This window comes from Mustela nivalis (assembly GCF_964662115.1).
Source record: "Mustela nivalis genome assembly, chromosome: 12".
Lineage (NCBI taxonomy): Eukaryota > Metazoa > Chordata > Mammalia > Carnivora > Mustelidae > Mustela > Mustela nivalis.
Genome location: NC_139031.1, coordinates 22651056 through 22658224, shown reverse-complemented (window position 1 = coordinate 22658224; position 7169 = coordinate 22651056). Strand labels below are relative to the sequence as shown.

General features: G+C 44.3%; 1 long non-coding RNA gene across 1 annotated transcript; it reads left to right on the top strand.

Annotated features, from left to right (window-relative positions):
- The first annotated feature begins 964 nt into the window (after positions 1 to 964).
- LOC309845222 lies at positions 965 to 6387 on the top strand. The gene is made up of 3 exons (XR_014301117.1): positions 965 to 1052; positions 3198 to 3257; positions 5586 to 6387. It is a non-coding gene; the product is annotated as an uncharacterized lncRNA (long non-coding RNA).
- The last annotated feature ends 782 nt before the right edge of the window (positions 6388 to 7169 follow it).

Genomic DNA, 7169 nt, shown 5'->3' with positions numbered 1-7169 from the left:
ACCACACTGGAATTAAAATAAAAAACAAGCAACAACAACAACAAAACAAAACGAAGCACTGAGTACCCGTGGTATACAGCTAAGGACCCAGACTCTGCAGCAAACTCTGGGCCCAGGTCTTGGCTCTGCCCGTGATCAGTTGAGAGGGCTTGGGTAGGTGACGTATCGCCCTGCTTCCCTTTCCTCATCTGTAAGCCCAGCGTGGGGGATATCATTCATCTCTTAGGGTGAGGATTCAATGAGTGAATGTGTGGAAAGGTTTTAAAGCAGGGTCTGGTTGGGGCATGTTGGGGGCACTGTCAGTTAAGCATCCGACTCTTGGTTTCAGCTCAGGTCATGATCTCAGTGTGGTGAGATCAAGCCCTGTGAGGAGCACACCCCCCCCCACTCCCCCTCACCCCTTCCACTCCTCCCTGCAGACTCTGTGCTCGGTGCGGAGTCTGCTTGTAGATTCTCTCCCTATGCCCTACCCCCACCTTTTCTTGTGCTCTCGCTCTACAATAAATACAATAAATCTTAAAAAAAAAAAAAAAAAGGAACAGTGTCTGGCTTGGGACTCAGAGAGTGTTAGCTGTTGTTAGTAATTTTATTATCAGTATTATTTTTAATTGGTATCATGCTGGAAGCACAAAGAAGATTTTGCTACTGCCTGCCTCCCAGGAGGTCACGGTCCACTTGAAGGAACAGACAAGGAAGGAGGGGTGCCCAGTCCAGCACGTGTGGTGGATGCCGAGGGTAGAGAGGAGAACGGTTTCCAGAAAGAAGGGATTCCTGAGCAGAGAATCAGCTGGGAGAAGGCGGGGGAAAGAGAAACAGCGTGTGGGTGGCAAAAGTTGAGGTTTTAGTTAGAACAGGAAAATTTGGCCGAGTAAACAGGGACCCAGTGAGGAAGAGCTCTTTGTACTTTGGATAAAGTTACTCTTACTGTGCTACTGTGCTGGGGAGCTGTCCCCGAGGACCGAAGCAAGGAAGAGGGTCACACGCGTGCTAGGGAGGTGACCCCAGCTGAGGATGGAGCTGGAGATGACCCGTCTCGGTGGCGTCTGTCCAGGGTAAGGAGGGTCTGACAGGCAAATGGAGGAGGGGCGGCCTCCAGCCTGGTGTCGAGCGGAGCACTGGTGGGGCTTGGCAACATGGACAGAGGCGTCCACAGCAACCTCGAGGTGCCTCGCCAGGGTGGTTTGGTGGATCCTGGTACCACAAACTGGGACGGATGATGTAGGAAAAGGAGTGCACTGGGAGGCTGGAAGGTGGTTCAGTTATTTCTACGCCTGCAATTAAAACCTGCCTAAAAGGTGGCCTTAAACAACAACTTATTATTTCTCATGATTCCGTGGGGTAAGAAACAGGCAGTGCTCAGCCGGCTAGTCTGCGACCCCAGCTCCACCTGGGCTCGTTCGGGGGGCTGCACCCAGCCTCGGACGGGGCTGGGAGGTCCCCAGGGCGACTCACATGCCCGGCCCCTGGTGGCGGTCGTCGGACCCCTCCTGCCTTCAGTCAGACTCAGAAGTAGGACCCAGCAGAGCCTTTGGTGAAGTTCCAGTCTATTCTGAGTCTGAAGGCAGGAGGCGACCGGTGCCTCAGCTCGAAGACAGTGAGGCGGAGAGGAAGACTTTTTTATTACTCGGGCTTCTTGCTTTTCATGCTTTCGACAGATTGGACAGGCCCACTCACACCAGGAAGGGAAATCTGCTTTTACTCAGTTTACTGACTCAAATGTTAATCTCACCCAGAAAACACCCTCACAGACACGCCCAGAATAATATTTAACCCAATATCTGGGCACATGGTGGCTGAGTCAAGATGACACATAAAGGGAAGCAACACAGCCAACCAGAGGCTCCCCTTCCAGAGGGAGGCACGCAGCATGTAGTACTCCCCTGCTGGGGGCACGGGCTGCGCAGCTGGCTCTCTCTCCAGGAACTGTCCTCCCCCGTAGTCACACCCTCTCAAAGTACAGCCCCCATCCAGTGCCTGGAGGATGTGGGGGATACCAGAACCCAACCCCCTCACCCCTCTTCGGGACAACTCTGAAGGGCCAGCCCAGCTTCCCCATGGGATCAGCTGATGACTCTGCTGGAACAGTATCACGGTTCAACTTCCCCTCTTGCCCAGTCCCCTTCCCTCACTCCCGTACAGATGCTGCTCCAAGTCCCTCCCCAGCAACTAAACACAAAACTCTGCTTCACAGTGTGTCCCACCAGCCAACCTAAGCAGAGAAGAAAGAGGCTGAGCTCTGACCATGCCATGCAGAGGTGTAGAGAGCCTCTGGAACCGAATTAGAGGCTCCGGCGGCCAGCAGGATAATTGAGGCCGTGGTTGGAGGGAGAGGTCAAGGCCTATATGGAATGGGTAGAAAGAGAGAAGATCAGGGGGCTGAGGTGAAAGCAAAGGAAACTCTTGACCTAACCAATTCACTCATGTTAATGCTTAGGTTGTCTCCAATTTGCATTGTTATAAACAAAAAACATTGCAATAAATGTCTTGATAACTGAATTCTTTTGTTCACAATTCTGATCGCCTTTTTTTTTTTTTTCCTGTAGCCCAGATTTGAGCAATGAAATCAGGAATGAAAGAATATAAGCATTCTGGAAGCTGCCAGAATGGTCCAAGGCCCCTATTCACATTGCGTTTACACAGAATTCATTCTCCTGCAGCCAAACTCCTAAATTTATAAGAGACCTGATTTAAGGAAGGTCATTGATACAGCCGGAAAGTTAATTATTCATCTGAATTGGTTTGTGCAAAAGGCTCCAGAGAGCCCACAAGAATAAATTGAAATGCTATTAGAACTAACAGGCGAATTTAATAAAGTGGCTGCATGCAAAATTCAATAGCTTCCTCATCAACTCGCAACAGCCAATTAGAAAATAAAATGTGGGGGCCACATGGGGGGCAGAGAGTGTAATCACAACAGTAATAACAATAACAAAATGCCCAGGATTGACTTTACCAACAAATGTGGCAAATGGGAACACTAGATCTTAAGATTTGGTGAACTTTCTAGAACACAGGCCATAACGACGTTGGATGGAAAGGCGTGCCAATACGTGCCGTGAAGCACTGTGTTCCTAAATGGCACAAGCCAATGTGCCATGGAGTGAACCTGATGACTGAACACTGCCCAGTGGAAAGTCAAAGGTGGTTTATGGCTTTGTTGTTAAACATGCCACAGCTATTCTAAATTTCATTCCTAGGCAAGAACAGCTAAGAAAACATTTGAAGATGGACGAAGAGGAATTTTGCCTTATCAGATAGTGAGTATACAACAGAGCTAATATTATGGAATAGTATAGCCCTGAAGGCAAGGACTGGCAGACACCTCCATGGGTCACGCTCACAAACAGAAGTTCGTGTGAGAGAACCTAGAGTCCGCAGAAGTCGGCATCACGGTCCTGCTGGGAGAGACAGCATTATTTGATAAGTGGCAGAGAGATGATCGGTTGAACTTTCTGGGGGAAATTATACCTCCTCTCACACCACACAACCAAATAAGCAAATCCCAGTTGATGAAAGAGTTTGGTGTTTTTAGAGGTTGAATTGTATCCCTTGGCGAAAAAAAATAAAATAAATTATATATATTGTAGTCCCAACCCTCAGCACCTCAGAACATAACCTTATTTGGAAATAGGGTCGTTGTGTACGTAATTAATTAAGATAAGGTCACCCTGGAGAATTAGGTGGGCCCCCAATCCAATATGGCTGTTATCCTTATACAAAGACAGCACATGAGGACAGAAGCTGAGATGGGAGTTACACCTTTCCCCAAGCCACGGAACCTGGAGACTTCCAGGAGCTGGAAGAAGCAAGGAAGAATCATTCTCCCTAGAGATTTCAGAGCACGCTAGCATGGCCTGACTTCCAGCCTCCAGAACTTGAGACAATACATTTCATTTTTTTTTTTTTAAGTGGGCTTCACGCCCAGCACAGAGCCCAACATGGGGCCGGAACTCACAACCGTGAGAACAAGACCCAAGCTGAAATCAAGAGTTGGACACTCAACTGACTGAGACTTTGATGCCCGAGTCAATACACTGCTGTTGTCCTAAACAATCTAGTTTGTGGTACTTCGTTGTGACAGCACAAGGAAATCAACACAAATGTATGCATTAGAACCATTAAAAAAAATTCAAAGAAAATATAGGTGAGAGGGGCGCCTGGGTGGCTCAGTCAGCTAAGCATCTGCCTTCTGGCTCAGGTCGTGATCTCAGGGTGCTGGGATCGAGTTCCTTGGGCTCCCTGCCCAGCGGGGTATCTGCTTCTCTCCTTGCTCGTGCACTCTCACTCCCTCCCTCTCTCTTTCCCTCTCAAATAAATAAAATCTTTTTTTAAAAGTTACTTAAAAAAGGGAAAATATAGGTGGAAAATGTGTATGCTTTCAAAAGCAGTAAGGACTTTATATGCATAAAGCCAATGGAAAATATCCAGAGGGAAAAATCAATATTCCTTCTACATTAAAAAACTGAAACTTACATAAAAAATAGCTTTAGTAAAACTAAAAGGTGAAGAGCAAATTGGAAGATACAATTGCTACGAAATGACAAGTGGCCATTATTCTTAATATATAAGAATCAAAAATCCCAATAGAAAATTGGGCAAAGAACACAAACAGACATTTCACAGAATGGCCATGACTTTAAACATAAAAAATGTTTAACCTCACTAGTAATCAAATCCATATCAATTAAAAAATGACACTTTTGCCTTTCAAATTGATAATATTTTATATGATAATACACTTAGTATCAATGAGTACAGTAAAAATACCCATAATACTGTCCAAAGTATACATTTCTAGTATTCGAAGTAGAAAATTCTAAATTTTTTAGAATGCAATCTGCTGCTGGGCATAGAGTTTTAAAATTCATGCCCTTTAAAAAAAAATTCACACCCTTTAACCAAGTGATTCTCCTTCTAAAAAAATCTATCTTCAAGAAACAATTAAAATGTAGGCAAATATTTATCTACAAAGATGTTCATCACTGCATAATTTATAATAATGAGAAATTAGAAATAGCCTCAGTATCCAATAAGGCGGGGGGGAAATCATTGCACAGTCATGTATGCTAAATTATATAACCATTAAAGGAGGTGATTTTAATTTAATTAATGGCATGAATACATTCACAATAAAAATGTAAAACTAAAAGCCTTGCTATTATATGTATATTGTAAACCAAATTTTATAAAACACACACATGCTGTGGGGGAGGAGAGGTTAAAATAAGCCAGATTACCTTTCCCTCTGAACAGCATTATTTATGGATGATTTTAATTTTTTTTTATTGGGGTAAAATATATATGACACAAAATGTACCACTTTAGCCATTTCTAACTATACTATTCAGTGGCATTAAGTACATTCACAATGCCATGTAATCATCACCTTCATCTGTTTCCAGAATTTTTACTTCATTCCTGCTGAAACTCTATACCCGTGAAACAGAAGCGCCCACTCCCCCTCCTCCCCAGCGGGCCCTCCCCAACCTCTATTCTACCTTCTGTCTCTAGGAGTTCGCTTATTCTAGGTACCTTATATAAGTGGAATTACACAATATTTTTCTTCTGTGGCTTATTTCACTTAGTGCAACAGACTGGATGTTTCTCTCCCCTCCACCCATTCATCTACTGAAATCCTAATCCCCAAAGTGATGGCATTTGGAGGTGGGACCTTTGGCCGGGAGTGGAGCCCTCATGTATAGGATTCATGCTGTTATGAAAGAGATCCCAGAGAGCATCAACAGCCCTTCGGCCAGATGAAGGTACAGCGACATGATGACCATCCGTGAGGAAGCAGACTCTCACCAGACACGGACTCTGCCGATGCCATAGCCTTGGAATTCCAGCCTCCAGAACCGTGAGAAATAAATCTCTGCTGTTTATAAGCCACGCATTGGATGATATCTTGTTACAGCAGCCTGGAGAGACCAAGACACCCGGCATGATGTTTTCAAGATTCATCCCTATTGTAGCACGTATCAGAATATCATTCCTTTTTATGGTTGATTACTATTCCATTTTAGGCACACACTATTATCCATTCATCCATTGATGGACGTTCGGGTTGTTTTCCTTTTTAGGTTATTACAAGCAATCCTGCTGTTAACATTAGTGTACGAGTGTATGTTTGAGTAATGTTAGTGTTAACATTAGTGTACAAGTGTATGTTTGAGTTCCTGCTTTCAATTATTTGAGGTATATGCCTAAGGAGTGAAATTGCTGAATTGTATGGTAAATCTATGTTTCGTTTTTTGAGGAATTGTTGGTTTTCATTTTTAAAATTTTTCTTCTGTATTTTTCAGATTTTCCCTACTAAACGTGTATTATTTTTATAATCAGGATAAAAATGAACATATTTATTTTCAAGCCTCTCCCACTGCTTTTCTTTCTTCTCTCTGCATATAAAGCACCGCTCCCTTGGAGCCAAGCAAAAGATGGCTCAAATTTTCCCCTTAACGGAGAGCAACAGCTGCACAAAATGACTATTTTAACATGCACCTGGGATTTGTTTTAATCAGGCATGGTAATGGTAAGATGATAGACACAGAGACCATTGTCTGTCTTTTTTTCATTTCCTGGAGATATAATTGCCATATAACATACTGTAAGTTTAAGGTGTACACCGTGATGACTTGATACACATATATTTTGCAAAATGATTATCACAATAAGGTTAGTTCACACACCTATGGCATTGGGTTGCCATGACAACTGCCAGTACCAGAAGAGTTTATTGCTCACCACTCCCAAGAGGAGGGGGCCAGCCACGCCACACAGAGAAGCACAGGGTTATGCAAAAGGCTGGAGGAGCTAGGAGAAAGCATGGGCACAAGCTTCCATTGTGATTTCCATGGGAAAGGCGAGGCAAGCCAGAGTGGACAGATTTAGGATTGACTAATTTGCATACTGTCCCAGTGGGCTCTGGGCTAAAGGGGTGACCCCTAGTTGTTGGGTACCCGGCCCTGGAGTGATTTAGGGCAGGGGGAGTACAGACTTGGTGTGAGAGAGATAATAAAGGAGGTGGGTTTCCTATGAAAGGAGTGCTCTCAGGCAAGATGTTAACTATCCCTGGAAAAGAGCTAACCCTAGGAGCTAACCCTAGACCATCAAAGCCCCAGGATGTCAAAGCGTCATAGAGAAAACAAAAAACATGATTAATACTGTGATGT